General features: G+C 40.7%; 1 protein-coding gene across 1 annotated transcript in view; it reads left to right on the top strand.

Moving 5' to 3' along the window:
* Window positions 1–223: 223 nt before the first annotated feature.
* LOC133169747 (leucine-rich repeat and fibronectin type-III domain-containing protein 2) overlaps window positions 224–20,550 on the top strand; it is a 49,168-nt gene continuing 28,841 nt past the window's right edge. The window contains exon 1 of the mRNA XM_061302177.1: window positions 224–833. The gene's annotated coding sequence lies outside the window, so the exon portion shown is untranslated. The remainder of the gene's footprint in view (window positions 834–20,550) is intronic.

Here is a 20,550-nt window from a genome sequence, read left to right as displayed (position 1 = left end):
TAGGGACCGGCGCACTTAGTACAACAGATAGTGTACCTGATGGGCTACTTTGTTCCCGTGAATGCTAAATACTGCTAAGAAGACACTAATCCGTGGTTGCTCCTTAATCTCCTGCACACAGCACGGCACTGCAGGCTGTGGAGCGTGCAAGCCAACGGTGTCGTTTTACGCGCAGCCATTGCGCACTCCCCGCGCGCGGCCCCCTCCAAGTGTTTGCGTCAATGCGCTCCTGTGCGGACTGACCTGCCTGCCTGCGCGCCCATCCTTTCCAAGAGTGTGCCACCTTGGTTTAGCAGCTTCTCCCATTGCCTTCACCTCAAGACGACAAACGTGGATCTAAAATGTGCATTTTGGTCAACTTTGGGGATCGAATGGACGTTTAGCAGAGAAGGGAAAATAGTTCCAAGGACATCTTGTGCTTGCGGTACTGCACCGCGGGGAGTAAAAATAGTTGCCATGGAGCAACACTCTCAAATCACGCTTGGAATTTTCTAACAGAGCCCTGCGCGCAGCCAAGCATCTACTTATTTTTACTTCAAGGAAAAAACTACAAATAGGATGTGAAGCTCCTCGTCGCAGCTTGGCGCTCAGCGAGTGCAGCTTTTCAGAGCATCAAAGATCTTGCCGGTGACAATTTTTTCTCCCTCCGTTAAGGAAGAAGCTCGAGTGAGGAAGCGAATATGCTGTCGGATAGGCAGGCAGCTGGTGCTTGTGCGGTACGGATCTCCAATTGACTAGATGGACGGAGGGAGCGGCTGTGGCGCCGAACCAGGGCAACTGAACATTCATACAGCCTGCAGTGACATGTAATGGATAGTTATCCGTCTGCAAAGGTAGGAGTGGGGGAAAAACCCAACAACCTTTATGTCCGATTCTGTCATGCAGTCTCACAAATGACAATCTGTTTATAATAATGCAGCACGCGAGTGGATCGCTTTCATTCATATGTAAATGTAGTTTTCCGTGCACGGCACGCATTCTGCAGTGTTGAAGGTGTGTTGGAAGCTGGCTCCTAGTTAATCACAGGTAACCCGATTGCAATGGGATCAGTCCGATGGAGACTGCTGAGACTGTTCGAGTTCCAGCGGGTCTCTTTATTTTTTTTTCCCTCTCCCCTTGCTGTGTGCGGGGAAAGCGTGCTGCGTGGGATTCGATGTATGTAATGATGCTGGTGGCTGACGCATACTAATTCTGGGTGCGCTTTGTGCGTCTACAAAATGTGCGTGTGCACGTGAAAGGGGAGGGGGGTGGGCGGCAAACGCTTCTTTAATACTCTCCGTTTAATTAATGTGGGCTATTGTCTGGTCAAGTCCCTCGGTGTGTGTATGGCACCGACGTGCTCATGGTTGATTATGTTGACAAACTTAACGTCCCGATGGAATATCAGGCTGTGCACGCGCATAATTACTCAGATTGGACGGGAGCGTCTGATAATGGGATCGATAGCCACTTCGAGGCGCCATGTGAAGCCCCCCACCCGCGGTAATCTTGTGGATTACAAGCAGTTCCTTGAAGGGTCGCAATAGCAACTCCCAGCCTGGAGGTTCGGGATGGCTTTTGCAGATCATGCATGGCCAGCACAGAACGAGTGTGGGCTGCAGTGGGAGGCAGCACCTGACTCCCTCAATGGGGCATTCATCTTCTTCCAAACATGCCCTGAAAAAAAGGAAAAAAACCTCAGAGAAGGCTTCATTTTCTAACTAAAATATGATCATTTCTTCTCAAAGCACTGAAAGCCACGAATTTACAAAAGCGGGATGGCGCTAAATGACTCACTGATGAGGACACGGCATGCAGCAAAGTATAGTAGTCATTAGCGTCCAGGATAAAAATACATCATGTAACCTAAAAAACAAGAACTGTCTAGTGCAAGGCAATCGAAAAAGGAGTAGCTGTTATGTGCAAAAGTGTTTCTCAGCAAAGAAATGAGAATCATCACACAGTCGTGTTTGTTCAAAGGATATTAGTTTGAATTATTCTTTTCAATGCTTTAAGATAATCCTGCCTCATATTGTTTGTTTGCCTTCTGTTTGTTAGTTAGCATGGGACTTCACTGCAGACAGCATGCATCATCTAGATTTATTAATGCAACCATGATGGGAATGGTCAAATAGTTGATGTGCCTGCACATTTTGCACATTTGTCCAGATATGGACTAAATTCTGACAGAAGACACAAATGATTCCTCACAGAATATTCAGAATGTTCCTTTAAGGTTATAATAGCACTGGCTGCAGTTCATTTATACACTGTAGCCATTGTGCTACTTAGTATAATGTGTTTGGACAAAGTAAAATGACACTAGTGCCTATAACCCAGATGAATTAAGTTGATACACTCATCATTAATGTTTCATCAACCATAATCAATTGATTGGACCCAACCTAAAGAACTACTATTCATTTGCAATTATAACATTTACAGTGATCAGTACGTGAAGACCAATGTTAGTTTTACAGTATACAGCCTATTTGCTTTCAAGTATGCTCGTCCAAAGACAACATTAGCTAGTGCAATAAAATTCTATTGCTTTAAAGAGATAACAAGATTCAAACAGTGATGGACACTAACAAGTTTGGCAACATATACAATGAATGGAACAGCGTTTTATGTTGCCGGATGATTGCCAGCAAAAGGGGTCCAAGTGAAAACCTACACAGCTTTCCTTCTATTTCAAAGTGCCAACAGTATAAATGTTACGTTGTGACCACCCATTTAAGAGCCATTCACCAGTCCGCGGGCCCTTAAAGCGTTTAAGGCAGAAGACAGTCAACATTTTGCAGGAGTCACTTCAATTGCTGTCCTTATTATGCTTTTAATGTGTCAAGTAAAGGCAGACTTGACGTGCTGTCATTTCTCCGACTTGCACACGTTTGTACGGGCCCGCCAATTATTACGTTCTGATTGTACATTACCATCTGGATACAAATATTTTTCCTTTGGTGAGATCATCTTTCATAACTTGGGCTTTTAGGAATAGTTTATTTCCGTTCGCTTCCATACCGACCTTAGTTCTGGCAGGTAGCTCAGGTTTGAAAGATGCTCAAGACCAAGCCAAAGGCCCGTTTGTCAAGTCATTCAGCACTGTTCAGAATAATTGGGTGCTGCACCATTAAAGGAGCAAAAGAATGTTCTCCTTACTCGTGGCCTCTTTTGTTGTGATTATTTCAGTGCTTTGTTATTCTCCATTTGCAACTGTGCGTCATCAAAGGCTTTCTTTGTGTCACCCGTTGAATTTGTTTCCCCTTCATTCCAACCTTCACAAGTAATAAATATTTTGGCGAGCATGCGCTTTGTGCAGCGTTGCTAGGGGTTTGCATTGTTGCTATTTGATCTCAAAATGGAGTGAATGAATTTGTTTGGTTAATGCCAGTCATGTATGATTATGCCTTGGTTCAAATTTCTACCTAAGTACCGACTGTGTGTTATTAGTGATGGAAATTCTGACTCAAACTTCACCAAGTTTTACAAATGCTTGTTGTTTGCATTCTTGCCTTCTGATTCTTAGTCGTCTACGCTTGGGTGATAAGTGGCAGAAAGTGATTTCATTTCCAAACTGGAATCTGGATGTGGACGAATCAGGATTTGACCTTTGCAGTCTTTCCAGAACTGCCGATTGAATTGAAATACACAACATAAGCTGCACAAAATGACTTCTTGCATCTAATGTGATTTCATTCAATGTGAAGGGATTTCATTGAAATGGTGATAAATCCACGACGGTCGGGGTTATTCACTGGGCTAACTATGTGGTGGGCAAACATGCAAAGTCAACCTTAATTGCCTGAGAATGAAGTGGAAAATAGCTCCCTGCTCAGACTCCCATTGGACGGCAGGGGAAATAGTGGTGGCCTTTATCTGAGAAAATCAGTAATAGCTGTGAACACCCAAAAACCAAATCCAATTGGATTGACCGTATCAGATTGACCGTGACAGAACAAAAAATATAAAGACGGAAAATAAAAACATCCTCACTCATGACGCAATCAAATGTTTGTGCGGCACAATACAAGTGAGTATAAAACCGATTGATGAGCTTAACTGATGATCTATGCATCTACCAGATCGATATATTATTGATAGCAAATTCTTTAATATTTGAATTTTGTTGGTATTGTTTTGTGCAAAGTATTCCTTCGCGATAAACGATCTTTTTGAACTTAAATCATAAAGATTCATTTTCTACTCTATGACAGATTGTAGCGATACTAGCCTTTAAAATTTGCGCTCATTTCACTTTCATAGGAATACCCTAAAGTGAAAAAAGATTTGGAGTCCTTCTTATTCAGCATGCTCCGATTGTTATTCTGTCTTTTTTGTTTTTCCCGGCCAAGAGTCAGAAGAGAATGGTCCCCGGTGTCGGTGTGCTAGGTTGAGATCACGGCTTGCAATGTCTGATGGCAAAATGATGCTTGAGGGTTAATGCCCTCTGTTCAGGCTTCCACGCTGAAATTGATAGGCCTGCTTTGACAGACGAGATAACCTGCTATCGCAGGCAAATGCAATTTACGGCTACGACAGATGGATGGATGGATGCGGAGGATGCTCTCTGAAGTAGGCCAATTTTACCTTGGGGAGAGACTCCACATGCAAAGAAGGCTCTCAGATAATGTTACAAAGTTGTTGTTTCGCATGTGAAATTATGGAGAGGGCAGAGACCAATGAGGACATTTACCATTTTCCTGACAGTCCATTATTGTTCCCTTCTTTTATATACAAACCAGAATAGAGAATGATTGTAAAATTCCATCCAGTGTTGGCTTTAAAATGGAGTTTGATCGCAAAAGCGGAGCGAGCTCATTTTCGCTGTAATGGGATCATGCTCAAACGCGATTGATTGCAGGAGGCAGGTGAAAACATTCATGTGTGTTTGATCCCTTCTAAAATAATCAATAGTGGAGTGATTTTTGTTTTCCCGGCTGCAGATTGTTGTTTGCTTTCAAATAACTAATTGATGCTCCTGACATCAATTTGGCATCAAATGGAAGTGGTGTTAGAAATGAATTATGACCCCCCCCCCACTCCGAGCACCTGCCTAATCATTTACTGCGTTGTTGTTTTTCCAAAGTTCCTTTCATTTGTTTTGAATGAGCTAATTAAGAGTGATAATGCTAATGATGATAGGTAATAGTGGATATTATGGAACTAATAAGTTGAAAAGCAACTAATCAATGACTAACTAAGATATCAACAGATTCTAATTGGCCTTTTCTTTTTGAATATTTGCTCTTTCACTTTCAATTCATGTGAGAGAAGTGTGTTGTGTAGCTTCTCCTCTGATCCGGCTCTCCCTCATGAATTTTGTTGTTCTTCAACTGTGTTGACCCCCTGCTTTAAACCGGGGGCCCATTCATCACACACACTCAGCAGTTCCAGCCAACACAGTATTCCTTCCACGCGCAGAGCAGGTGTGAACGAGCCGAGCCACTGACTTTGGTACTTTCAATTTGCTGCGGTGTGTTCTTTTCCAGAAACCACAATGTTTACGGAACAGTCAACCCTAGCGGTCATGTGAATACGTATTTCCTTTTTCCCCTAGCACATCGGGTTTTTAAGATATTATAAATGTCTTGATTACAGTCTAATATTCTACAAATAGTTCTATATAGTGATCACTGTGACGCCTTCTTGTCAACTCATTTACGAGCACGACTCAGGCGAAAATATGAACTGGTTGATACAACCTGACACAAATCATATTGATTTGGTTTTTTTTCGGAACCACGGAGCCTTTAGAAAGAACATTTTTTGTTTAACAGAGAGGACACAGGCAATCTCGGTGAGCTAGGCCCCCTAATTTTTAGTTAATATCGTTCCACTCAAAATCCAATGAATCATGCCAGTGCAGTGCTACTTGAACCCAACCACTCACTTTCTGAAACATCCAATAATAAACAACATTGTGTAATGACAGATCTTTCACCAAAACAATGACATATTGCGTTGGTCTGTTTTTGCCCAATATTTCTTCATTTTGCCCAGGGGGTTTGAAAAGATAAGCTTTTCAAATCCTCTCTAAATTACAGCTTCTTCACAGCCGTGACATCCCCAGCAGAGCCTGAATCTTATCACTCTGCAGCGGCATGACGAGCTCTTCATTTTAGATCTCTGGAGCGAAAGCATTTTTGTTTCTAACCTTGGGGCCCCGCTGCTCACCAGCAAAAAAATAAATTAAAAAAAAGGAAGCGAGCCTGAGTGAACTGCTGTGGCTGTGGCTGTGTGTGTTAACTGATGCAAGAGAGTTAAATGCGCAGTCCTAATTAATCACGAAACGGAAAAAGACCAAACTGCAATGCGTGGCCCTAAATAGAGTCTACATTGATTTTTGCTGCATTACATAGCTTCTACAGCCCCATTGAATTGGCTGTATTTGTACGCCACTAAACGTGGAAGGTCAATTTAAATGGAGAAAACTGGTCCTTTTTTGGGATTGTGTTGTGGCATTATTCCATAACATGATATTAGATTGGTTGCATTACAAAGGACCTGCTGCACAAAAACCTTTCCAAAAAAACCAACAACAACCCAGCAACAGTGTTTGTTACAATCTGTACGTTGTAATTAGAGGTGAGGAAGCAATGGGTTTACTCCTAATGAGTGTACAAGAACAAACTGGTGATTTGATCCAAATTTGAGGCTGTGAATCAGACGTGCAAGCTGCAAAATGTTGCTCCAAACTGTGACGCCAAATCAATGAGCAATTATGCCCTGTGGATGTTTTCCCTTCATTTTCTTGCCACTCAATGAATCATGGAAAACGGAGAGAGGGAATCATTTAAAAAACAAAAATAAAAAAAAACGGTTGTTTTTTTCTAAATGAGGTGTGAGACATTTTGGGACGATTGCTGTTTTTAATGATTTGCCATTAGCTCACTTCCCTAAGCTCCCGAGTTGTTTGTCGGATTTTTGTTGCTCTTTAATTCTACCAAGGAATGTGTATTTTTTTTACTATACAAGAAAAATGTTCCCCTCAAATTCACAATAGCCAAGATCCGCTTTTGATACAATGTTTTGACAAATGTTTTGTTTACTTATGGGCGCGCGGCGCCTGCAAAGCATGCCGTACGTTGTGCCGCATTGACTGATGTGTGCAACACAACACAACTGACACCAAAATGTCAGAAGTCTTTCTCAAGTTAGACCACCAACTCAGCAAGCCAGACATTCACGATATCTTCCACTCACAGAAATACTATAGTTACTTCTTTGTAAGCCTGTGTGGGACGCAACTTTGCTGTAAATTCTGATGAAGGCGGAAGTTGGGAAGAAAATGTCCCGAAAAGTTGAAGTGCCCTCTCGGCGGCATCCTTGATGAATTGATAGCAGCTCTTTTAATATCACTGCACTCCTCTCACACTTTTTAATGTCAACTTGACAATCAGAGCCCTTTATCATTTACATCGTTTATGGATATGCAAATACTTTAGACGTTGACAACTCTTCTCATTTATACTCCTGAAACAACTACGGTAGATAGACGGATAGATCCCCCGCATTGAGTTCAAAAGTCTCACGGCATGGGGGTGAAATGATCTCCTCAGCCTTTCCATAAATATTATAATAATAGTGTTCTGAAGTGTAATCATTTCACATTTAAAATCTGCCATCATTTATGCACAGATCTCTATAGAGCTTCCATCCCATTCCATTTCTATGATCCTAAAATCATATTTCACCAAGTGACTTGTTTTGGTTGCTTACAAATATCCAAGCTATCCATAGTGGGAGAATATTCGGATCTCATAGTAACGCTTACTCGTGACGTGACGTGTGCGGCATTCATTAACAGGCTACATTGTACTAAAAGCATGTGTTTGTATTTTGCATCCTCTCCTTAATAAATCTAATAACAGTAACGTATTCAGAATACTGTGGTCAGGACTGAACACATGTTTGGAGTCAGTCCATCAAGAACAAATAGGAGAGCCTTGCTCAGCAACCACGGCGTCTGGGCCAATCACTTCAACAGCTCTCCCAACCTAAGATAAACAATTGATTCCAAATGGAACTCACCATCTGCACCACTATGATGACTGGTTGTTGTGAGCAAACTGCAAGCACGAGTCAGCAGCGGCGCGCGCTGTCATCACAGGAGCACGGAAGCAATTAGCTGAAGCAAAATAAGCAATCTAATGTTTCATCTTGAGTGCGCGCTTGAATTAGTGCAGCCGACGACACGCAAAGCCTTGCGCGATACATTCGATGCCACATTTAAGGCTTGCTTTGGAGAAAGTTCAGATTTAAAAAATCAAATAAAAGGTTGAAGGGGATTGAGTCACTGAGATTTCACCGATTTCTGACGGGGTCTCCACTCTTTTGACCTTTGACCTTTTTTTTCTGCCGCTTTTTCGCGTAGGTAGGGTCTCTCATAGTCTGGAAGTCGGCCGACAATTTCCAAATCTTGCCGTGTGCCCCAGGGGCTTCATGGAAGATGAAAATATGGCCACACGTTTTGTTCAAAGATAGCACTCAATTGACGTCTACTACTTTGAAGTCTGATCAAAATTCTGGTGGGAAAGTTCCAACTAAATCAGATCTGACCTCGTCATGTTACACAGGTGATTGCTCAGTGGACTTCAGTAGACCCATGTTGTGTGTTTTCAATCTCCTTTTATCTTAAATAAAGATGATCAAAAAGCACTCCAGATGCAATCATTTCAGCAAAAGGTTTGACTCGGGCAATTGTTTTGAGGAGAAGGAGCAGAAGATGAAGAATGTGTGTCGAGCTACCTACTATTGAGTTGTTAGCTGTCATCAATGTAAGATCAAGTAGCTGGAGCAAATCATTCCTAATATATTTCATCTCGATGAGAAAATCTCTTCTCTTCTCACAGAAGTCATTTTCTTTTTCTCCTTAAGTGAACCTAACGCGTTGTTCTAAAGTCCCACCTGGACGAATGAAGTAGCGTACATTTGGAGCAATGACTTGAAATAAACTGCCCTGAAGTACATTTGGGCATGCAGGGGAATATTCCAAACATTTTATCGCAGATTTTAGATGTGCTGTAAAATAAGTCCGTTGATTATATTCTACAAACTCAAGTATTAGTCATTTGGAGGAAAAGCTGGAGAAAACAAATGTGCATCTTCCTCTTTCAATGTTACATTAGTCGTCGCCCAAATTGAAGTATGCGCAATAATATTTCTTGTGTTGTTAATTTGTTCAAAGCGTTGTCATGCACCATGCTGCTCGAAGAGAATGGAAAAAAAAATCCATCTTTTGTCCTTTTTGTTTTAAGTGGAGTGAGACAAGAAGCGTTTATTGGCGTTGAAGGGAATCGGTTCATGAAGCCATTCAATGGAAACGAGTCAAGTGAGAAGAAAAACACAGGGCCCGTCAATGGTAATTGAGCCCAAATAGCCCTTGGCTTTACTGTGAATATGGCCAAAAATAAGGAAATACCCGTGTTTTGTCCCTAATAAGAACAATCCCTCGAGACATTTATGTCCCCAGTTGTGTCCAGAAGCCGCTGGACTTTTTTTCACCCAAATCTTGATGTGTATTACTAACAGACTGCTCAATTTGTGAGCTTGATTTCGATTAACAGGGGCGAAGAAATCACTGTTAGCCTCTTCCAAAGTTTCCCACCACATCGCAAGGTGCAAAACACTAAATCAATAGTAAAAGAGCTCGCCACAGCAATGGACAGCGAAAAGTGCTCAGACACTCAATCCTGCCCCGGGAGTTGGATATTTGACATTTGATCACATCTAATCGGCGAGGCCAGTGACAGAAATAGCCGTTACTGTTTATCGCTTAGGCCTATTGCATTATTGTGGAAATGGAATGGACTTTTTATCCTTTTCCCCGAATAGCTCAAATGTAAGCAGTATTGTTGGAAATTCCCCAATATCCAGGGTGCCTTGGACTTTCAGTGCTTGCTTCCCCCACTGCGCCAGAGGAGCTTAACGTAAGAAAAGAGCTTTCAGGATGAGTGGCTGCATCATTTTTCCCAAGACATGCTATGTGCAGTGACTCTTGACAATACAAGATCATCGTGACAGGAACTGATTGATTGTCAGCGTCGCAAATATCTCAATAGTGACCCTCCATGGAAAATCAGCCATGCCAGCAGTAGAAGGCATTCATAAATTGGCATGAATATTCTCCTGCTGAGCTGCAATTTCTGAATGCTTCCACTAATACACGGCACATTGAGACAATGCATAAGCTCTCGTTACTGCACGAGATGAGCGTCACGTTTCATCCTCCACTTTGTTGCATACAAAACACAACAAAGATGATGGATGAGTGAGTCATCACTTGTACAACAATGCTCAAAGGTCTCACAAAAGGCAAATGAACAGAAAAAGAAAGATTCCGAGGTGCTTTCAAAAAAATGCCGAGCTGTGGCTGAGGAGCACAACTCAAAGACGGACCGGAGGAGTCACACGGATGATAGCTGTAGTATGTCCGCTATGTCTCTGTGGGTGGGTGTGCTTTCACTATCTGAGTAAATAGAATCTCGAGCAGGTCGGTGTTTCAATATGTTGTGTGGACTTTTCTTGAGAAAGCAAACATGAGTCACCTTTTGAATGTTTAACAATAAAGCACACTGGGCACATTCATCACGTTTTTACTATGCGGTGCTGGACTCCTGGAGGCTCATGAATATGTTGCAATTTTACAAATCATTTGCCTCATATATATGCTTGCTAGTTTTTTTTTAACGCACTCAAAATGCGTCTGATGTGCAGTTCCATAGTTTGCATTTTCAATGAATTCACCAAATATGATCAAAGGAGGTTTTTTTTTTCAAGGCTGCAGCAAAGCCAGACATTACGGATGACAACACGATGGCAAGATTGGTCACGTCGAAGCTTATGATGCACTGTATTTCATGCCGGTCGCCGGGACATCTGCCAGAAGCCCAAGCAATGACCACTGATGGATTTTTTCTTGGGACATGAATGGATCATTTTAGTATTTTGACAAGAGTGACATTCTGCCATATTAAAGGCTAATCACCTTCTAGTGTCTAGCCTTTTCCACGCAAATGTTTCTTATATATTTCATTTATTTTAGACTTGCTTTGGATAGTCATGTGAATTCACTTGCAAAAAATGCCTCCCCTCCCCTCCCCTCATGGGCCTAGGATATTTCAGTCATAAAGTTTATGAGCAACACTCCCAATGTTATGACATAAAAGCTCTTGAAGGCGCGTGACGCACATCCTATTGCTTTATAAGGACATGAATAGCACAAGCCGGTGCTAGATAAAATTCGATAGGAGATCGAGTTTATTGCAAAATAAAACAAATAAGATGAGAATAATGGTATCATCTCTTTTATTGTGCTGGATGTGTTTCCCCCGCTTCTGTGTGTGCTAACAAGAAACAAAACAATGGACAAAGCATATTGGTACATTTGAAAGTCCTTGTGACAAAAAAAACGGGGAAACTTTATCATGTCAACAGATGGCTGTGCTTAAAACATTTTTTATCCTTAGAAAAAAAAAAAAAAAGTAGTGCAGCGCTTGGGGGGGCTGCAGGTTGCCCTCAAAAACCCTCGGAACACCGTTGAGACGAAACAATTTGTCGAGTCTCTGTCATCCGCAGAGTTGCAGTCATTATTTCAGCCTGGAGACTTTTGGAGACAACACTGTCAGTGTGGCAGAATGTTAGTGAGATCCAGCTTTTATGTGATACCTGATGCCTGACAATAAGAAAAACTCCATATGCACCATTGAGTTTAATGAGCAGGTGCAATCCATGTGGGATTACTCCTCATTTAAGAATAGCTCCATTCTCTCACCTTTCAATTCTGCATAAAGATGTTACAAATCCACAGCTAGTTTGGAGGAAGGAAGAATCCATCTGATATCATCAATGTGCAAACTAAAGACAGCGTTATCAACACCGCCTCATTGCTTGAGAAAAAATCACCCCTACAATGACTTGATTTTTTTTAAATACCTTATCGCAAATGAAATCATACAGGTGATTTATATTTGCAAATGTGTTTGATTATCTTTTTTCTAGTGGTGGGAAAATTTCCATCATAAAATAAAAATGAGAACAAGATTAAAGGCTACTTGTGGAAAATGATCTTTAATTGCTTGTATCCAAATCTCTGGATAGTCTGGCCCCCATCAAGTAGAAAATGCAACAAATAAATATTACATTAGCTGTTTATTTATGAAAACATGCCTCTAAGTGAGCTTTTCCCCCCCCCCCCACAATTGACAAGTGCAATTTTGCTTGATGGGAGTTTGAGAGTCAGTGGAAAACAACATTTTGTATGGAGGAACTAGGACATTTAAATATGTTTCAAATGAAGTATAAATTCAAGTTTTATTCAAGCGTATTCAAATCAGATTAGATATCTGACATCTTTGAACCAAAAAATAAATAAATAAAACATTCAATGGGTTTTTACATATGCAAAACACGGAAACGATTAGGAATGGCGGGGGCGGCGATAATGGAAATACAAAAGCACACGATTTAAAAGTGTCAAGGCAGAATTCCATGCATTCATCTGGACTATGTGAGTCTTTGTTGCAGTGTAGATAAACCCAAGAATATTGATACATTCCAATTTATGCTAATGTTGTTTGTTGATGAGATTAAAGCTGTTATAGGGCAAAAGCGCAGCTGTTGATGTTGCGCTTTGTCTTTCATTGTTTATTTTGCGTATGCATTGCATTGTCTTTCTCTGTGTCAATACACTTGGCACGTAACGATGGATACGGATAATGGATTGTGGACATATGGATATTAGACACGCACACAAAAGCGTTATTTTGGTTCCTATATACGACATTGCCGGCCGGATCAAGGTAGCCCGTGGCAAGCTCATTTTTAATTTCATGGTTTCTGTCAGTACATTGGTGTCCTTTATAAAGTAGCAGCTTTTTAAAGTTACAGTTTGGGAATGTGCAATTTCTTCAGGTCCAGAAGGTTCTCTTATTTATCTGCACAGATGTCCTCCATGTTTGACAATCTTCCGCCTGCAGTTTGTAGCCCTGGGCTCTGTTGGGGGCCCACTTGACCTCTGAGTAGGTCGGGGGCACCTGAAATGGAGCCCAATCATGCCAGGCTTTTTAAAGTAGAGCTGCATTGTTACAAATGCTTGATGGAAGAATGCTGTCCATCCATGCTTGAGTAAAAAGCAAAGTAAACTCTTAGTAACTTAAGTGTCACCATCACGACCAAAAGAAAAATCTCCATTTAAAATGATCAAAGCAAACCTGAGAAAAGGACATCAAAGATTATAAACTATGACAAAAAAATAAATCAAAATACAATTTAGGTAGAAAATCTGACATGCAATTGTTAATAATAATAATAATAATTAAGAATTTAAGAATTCAGGTAGAGGGCTAATTCCTGATACCCTGAATAACTTGAACATATTAACCAGTGCTTTTGCTTCCTTTTGCTAACGTTAATAAACTAAAACTTTTGTTATCCAAAGTGCTGCAAGGTTACCTGTCAAAAAGTTGCTGTGGCTCCTTTAATTTTCTGCTGAATACAATGAAGTGAGCAAAACACGCAATTCCAGCCTCTTGTTAGAAGGGCCGCTTGTCAGGTGCTATTATGAGCAGTAGTTATCGGGTCAAACAGGAAACTTGCTGCGGGCTAAATGAGTGAGCATGCTGGGGCGCTAGGCACAAACCTCTTGCGCTGAATGGCTTTTTCTTTTGTTTTGTCTCCTTTGGCTTGCAACAATCTCGAGCAGACAGCCACGCGTAGTGCTCATCACAAAGTTCTGACAACCTTTAACAAAAGTGCAGCTTGAAAAGTCGTTTTTGAAGATGTCTCCCGCTGCGCTTTCTTTGGGGATGGTTGAGTCACAGTGAGACAGAAAGACAAGTTGAGATATTGGATGAGAATTCACATGGGAGGGAAATATTCAAACAAGAACTACAGCCTTGTTAGGAAAACACAAGTGCATTGATGAGATTTTGGTTGGACTTCTGTTTGATGACACCTATAAGCCTTAGTTTAGTTCTCACTTGCACGGCTGTCAAAGTTTCACTGTATTTGTTGGAAATGGTGAGAGTATTTAGGCATCGATAGATTTCAAAGTGCTTTCTATTAGGAGGTAATGGCTTGCGTAATGATGAAAAACATCCACATCATCATCAATTTGTCTCGTAGTAAACTTTACAGCGCATATTTCCCTCAACGCCATAAATATGTCCGTTGAAGAGCACGTACGTACGTACGTCCCCTCACAGCCATTACTTTAACTGGATGGATGGATGGATGGCTGGATGGCTTCTTGCCAGACCAAATATTGTCTTTTCTATTAGTGCTGCTCAATAAGTGGCAAAAGTAGACTGGAGGCACAAAAAGAAAATTGCTGCAGAAAAAAAGCTCAGACAAAAAAAACATCCCTCACCATTGTGTGGAATTGAAGTTTAGGAGAAAGGAACTCGACAGTATTTCAAATAATACATTCAAAAGATTAGTCAGTAAAAGCATTTTTGTGAGATCAGCGTGCACAGTTTTTTTCCTCTGTCTGCTCGTGAATTCATACATCTTTACTGGACTCAGAAAACATCATAGGCTATATTTGCATAGATAGCCACGCCCCCGACTAGACTAGACGAGACCATAGTCATGAAGATTACAGTAGAAATGTCAATGAAAGCACAGCTCCTTTTAGCCATGAAGGGACTCAGTGATTGACTTATTGATTTTGCAGGTACTAAATGTCTGTGCCTCTGCAGAAGTCTGCATTCTCCACATTCTCTTGTTTCCTATTGATTTTCCTCCGCACCTCCCGTTGGAATGCATACGGAAACTGCTGCTAGGTTCTTTCACTTTAATTAGGCCAGTAAGTATACAAGGGGCATTCTTTCTTAGCCGCATGTAACTTTATCCGCCCGCTCCCATTGCAGTTCTCCACGACACGCTGGTTTGCTGCAATTCAGGATTCCGGTGTTTGTGGCATTTACATTAGGTGGAATAAAGTTGGTGTCCATGCAATAAAAAAATATATATATATATTGACTTGCTCAATGCTGCATATGGTTCAATAAATAAAAGCCCCAGCCACGTTTCACACACAGCGCCACTTGCTTGACAACCGTCATCTGTCCACTCTCCCGGCATGCCAAGCTAAGGTCGTTTGGTTATTGTAGCCCACAAACGAGCGCTTATAAATAATCAAGCTTTTGTGGATTGGGAAAACATGTACCCAAAACAATGGAGAAGCCTTACTGATTTGATTTGCGCCAAATTAACATCATCTCATTACTCATTAATAAGGGCAATGGATCATAACCCGCTCTCATTCTTTGAAAGCAAATGAATTTTTAAATGAGGATTGGCTCAGGTTTTGACACTGACTGTCAGCGACATTTTACTCAACTTTTGAATGGACTGGAAGCTTTTCAACATAAAGTGATTGAAAGCAGAGTCAAATGGTTAGCTGCCAGAATCTATAACCCTTATGGCTCCAGCTTGGCTCAGTCTACGTCAATCGGAAGATAACACATTCATTGAATCCTGATTTTCCTGCCGCAAAGTTTTAAAACTTTTCTACTCTGTAAAATAAATGACGTGACAGCTAACATTTAACAAGGTCTCAAGAAATAGTTGACTGCCTTTGCGTAACGTTTCACGACTATGAGATCATAAAGAAGCCTCTAAGTGACTTGAGATAAAAGCTTCTTTTGCAAAAGAGGCTCTTGCTTCTTTTTACAAACTACCTGTATATAGTCAATTAAAAGCCTCATGAAATCATGATGAGAAATGCATTGTCTTTTTTTTCCCCCCTTATTGACTTTTTATGGTGCATTTTGGATGTTTTAGGGGAACAGATGAATTACATTTCCATTATTTTCAATGGGGAAAGGTGATTTAATGTGAATGTTTTGAGATATAGGCATGGTTCAGGCAAAATCATACCTCAAGGCTAAATTGAGGGCAGTATACAGATATGATCTTTACAAAACGTTGTTGTTGTTTTTATACAGTTCTAATTAGACCTCAGTGTGGCTTCCAAGAAAAAGAAATGTGCACGTGATTGTGCTATTAGGAAGCAATGGAATGTGTCGTTGCTCTGGCTGCGTTGCGTCCACTATGCAAATTTCTATTCATTTTGATGAGAAAAATATTTGCAAGCACAGACTTGGAACAAATTGTGCCAATGTCATAGGTAATAATAATACATACAAAAATCTCTTGCAGGGCAGATAATCATCTCATTCATGAACATTAAAAGTTCTTATTAGATATGTCCAAAAACTGCAGCCAGAATGGAGGGTTCATTTGTGAGTGAAAAGGAGATGTGATCTTTTTTTTTTTTACACTCTGGCTGCTGTATACAGCCTGGCTTGTTTCTGGTCGCTCTCTTGGCATCAGCATATGTCAAATTGAAGTTTTAAAAAAATGATGTTTGAAATAGTTGAGCCTTGAGGGATACACACATCGCTGGCCAGGAATTTGTTGCTTGGCATTGCCTCTACCAGAGATCGCTGGTGTATGATTAATCTGCCACTGATCTCATATGCTTGTGGAATGTGAATCAGAAGAGAGAAAATACAGTACTTGCTTTCCGCTGTAAAGGTCAAGTCAAGGATTCGGAGTCCCATAGTTGGTGATACGGGATTATAGAAATGTTTGCTTGTGCAACAATAGGATGAGCTTGTAAGCTAAGAGTGTCACTGGGTGATGATTGTGTAACATGTGAGTCAGACCTAGTAACAAAGTGCGTGCTGCTCATTGCCTGGATTCAGTGCTTCTCTGATTGGGTTTATTCCGTGGGCAAAGCGTCACACTCATATTTGCAAAGGTGTGTTTTGATGTTGTTTTTTGCTGTTGTCATCAGCTCAAACAAACCGTACAGCAGCTTCAAATAGCTCTATTTCTGGCTCTGTGGTTTAAATAATAGATGAAACACAAGATCTATCTATCTATCTATCTATCTATCTATCTATCTATCTATCTATCTATCTATCTATCTATCTATCTATCTATCTATCTATCTATCTATCTACCTATCTACCTATCTACCTATCTACCTATCTACCTATCTACCTATCTACCTATCTACCTATCTACCTATCTACCTATCTACCTATCTACCTATCTACCTATCTACCTATCTACCTACCTACCTACCTACCTACCTACCTACCTACCTACCTACCTACCTACCTACCTATCTACCTACCTACCTACCTACCTACCTACCTACCTACCTATCTATCTACCAAAATATCTGAAAACAGCAATTTTGAACGAGTGCCTTATTGAGGGCTGCGGCAATCCTTTTTTTGAGGCACGACAAAGAAGATGGACCTCATTCTCCGAGTCTAACCGCCTAGTGTTCTTAAGCTTTGGATTTACAGCCTGTCATTGGGTAAAGCCTTGAATTAGCTTAATAAGGAGAGCTAGACACATGACTTAAAGCTCACGTGGAGAGTGACAGCAAGCCAATATGGTATCGTGTAAGTATGATTGGAGGGGTGCGATGTGAAAAAGCCACAAGCGATGGTATGGATCTCATATCCATTTGTGAATAGAAACAAAAAGAAAAATCTCTGAAATCCAAATGAACAGATTTTGGTTTTGAACTCTTTGGAGCGGCAATTCAAAGTGTCTTGCCCGAGGAGACTTGGACAGTGGACAATTGATCGACCGACCCTTCGATCATTGGACTGGCTCTACCCCGTGAGCCAGCAGTGGTTTTGAAGTGCTTTCTGTTTTGCACCCGTGACGTGACATGTCAACACCTTTCTGCTTAGGCATGTGGAAAAAACATCCATTAAGCCATTAGCACATGATTGCAGCCATTGGCTCTCTATGCACTTCCCCAAGGTGTGTGGTACAGTATGCATGATCCAAATGGTTTTGTATCTTGTTGGCAAGAACATGAGAATCACATTAAACTCATCATACATCATCACCAAAGTGCATGTTAGCGCTGGTTTGGTGGTGTAATTGAAAGATTAGAGAGCATGATTTCAATGCAAGATAATTCACTCAAAATGGGACCTCAGCTCACACTTAATGTGTTCATTTAAAAACATTCACTTGCTGCACCTTCTGTAAAACAGATTGCAAACTGTCGGCAATGACCCAATGTCTTCAGGCAATTTTGGAGCTTACCATTAGGTTGCCCAAAACAGTGATACAATCGAAGAAACACTGGTGTAATAGTTTAGCAAAAAAAAAAAAAATCTCTATACACTGTACATTATGATCAGTGGCATGTGAAACTTGGCCTGAGGCACATAAATACATATAAAGATAATTAGACTGTCCTGAATTCTACAACTTCCTGACCAAGAGCATTAACGGCCCCTATATCTTATAAGATTGTCCTCCTGTCTAACGTGTGATACAAATGCATTTTCCCCAATAACAGTATCTGAAAATGTGACATTTTTAAATATTAAACACGTTCATCGTGCCCTCAACGCTACTTGTGTTGCAGCTGCTCTGTGATAAAAATGAGAATCTGCACAACAGCAAATCCATTGTTTGTATTGTGACGCTGCAGTGGAACAATTCCGTGGCAAATGGGAATAAAAGTGTAGGAGTAGATTTGCCTTTCTTTCTGAGTGTTCAGTGGCCACTTCCATCATGTTGTTTGTGTTGTTTGGATTGCGCGCTGGGACTTTTCCATTTAGTTGCCACAGCGAGCAGTGGTTGAATGAACATTACCACAGGTCATGTGGCTTGACTTTATTTTCCAAGAATGCATTCCATGTCCCTTCCTTTAGTGTAATCATACGCATAGAGAATTCAGTTGTATGCGGGCGGGACACTATTTACGTTTAGGTGGCTTAGCTGTATATGCCACTATGTTTGAGTCTGTTTGTTTTTAGTCTATAGATGAACCACTTTTTGATTTGGTACAACAATTAAAAAGTGTTTTCGTAGGCAGTATATTATTCAAGGTCACAAAAGTGCACAGTTAGTGAGTTTTCAGGTCGCAAAGTCATTTTAAACGAGCCCTATCGAGAAGGCAACATTTGCTGCCTTTGAAAACACAATTCATACTTGAATCTAATCCTAAGGTAAATATATATACGTAGCGGCTGAACATAGCAAATACTGAATAGTCTGTCAATGATGATTTTCTTGCATGGTGAGATAATGAGTTCTTACTTTGTCTAATTCAGTGACGCGTATGCAATTAACCTTTGAGGTGCTAAGGTGCTAACTGAAAGCCTCAAGGCAGTCAAGGTAATATGCAGTAACTCCTAGAACTTTATTATTATTCCTAAAATAATGGCCAAGTTCATTTTTGACAACCCCCTTTATAATAGAGCTCCTTTAATGAGCATCTTATTATTCAGTCTAAAGTATGTCCATCCATCTAGTGACTATACGGCTTGTTCCCATTATTGAGTTGGTGAGCAGCAATTTCTACTTAAGGAGAAGGAAGAAGAAAAGAAGAAAATGGAAGCATATTTAGGAGTGTTGGGTAACAGCTTCCTCGATCTAGGATAAATTGTCAAGTCTTATGAACGATTGAAAAGAATAGCTGCCGAGAGTGTTTGGTCATATGAGTTTCAGTTTCCTAAAATACCTTAGCACATTGCTTATTTCCCAAGTTTTCTATCAAAACTTGACAGTTGCCATCTTAGGTGAAAAGATAGTCGGTCGGTGATGCCCCAACTCACCGATTGTCAGCTGATGCACTTTGATGCACTAAAGCAAGTGTAGAAGAACACTTGAAGAAAGCGGCCTTCAAAGAAGCCACTGAGATCGTGGCTGCCCAATCACATTTCTCTCGAGTAGGATAATAGCATTCAGGTCCCTGGAGGCAAAAACAAGGATGTGTCATAAATTATGAATTTGTGGGAGAACAGCAATGGATGGTGGTCTCATGCAATAATTGCTACAGCTCTCCAAGTGACGCTTGCGACTACTTGTGCCATGTACACTGCAGGCACCTGACCAAAAAGACAAGGAAGCCAAATTGCCGCCCTCACTTAGCGTATTCCGCTAAAACCTGCTTCAAAGTAAGCTTGTACATACTTTGGTCAATTTATGGCCGCAGTGAGGTCTCATGAACTGAGTGAAATTATTCCCTCGCCTTAATTTATTTCAGTCGTTTTCTACATCTGAATGCAAAGCTTTAATAAATTAGTGTGGATTTCAAATATGGCGTCTTAGAATTAACAGCCTGCTCATTTTTCATTTTTTTTTCCCCACACACCTTTTTTGTTATTTAATGCTCTTTGTACATTGGACCTGTGTAATAAGATTGATAAAGTGAAAGAAATCCGAAGCCATGCAACCCCCACTTCAAGCTGAAGTAACAAATATTCTGCTGACAGACAGACTCAGAATATCAGACACAAGATAATGAGATCAGTTAGGTGAAAAAGTCTACACCTAAAACATAATTATGCCTTTAGAGGATTTTTAATTAGTTCATTCACTGTACAATTTGCATGTAAACCAGTATGGTATAGACAGAGCGGGAGAGATGTAAGAGGTCTCCGGGAGTTGACTTGCTCAAGGTTTCCTATTCATTAGTCACAAGGAAACGGGCAGCACTCCAACAACCATGCCCTATTTTCATAATTTGATCATAAATTGTATCCTGATTTTTTTTTTCTTTCTCTCTCCTCT

Source organism: Syngnathus typhle, linkage group LG16 (assembly GCF_033458585.1).
Source record: "Syngnathus typhle isolate RoL2023-S1 ecotype Sweden linkage group LG16, RoL_Styp_1.0, whole genome shotgun sequence".
Classification (NCBI taxonomy): Eukaryota; Metazoa; Chordata; class Actinopteri; order Syngnathiformes; family Syngnathidae; genus Syngnathus; species Syngnathus typhle.
Note: the sequence above shows the minus strand (reverse complement) of the source record. Positions and strands in the feature narration are given on the sequence as shown.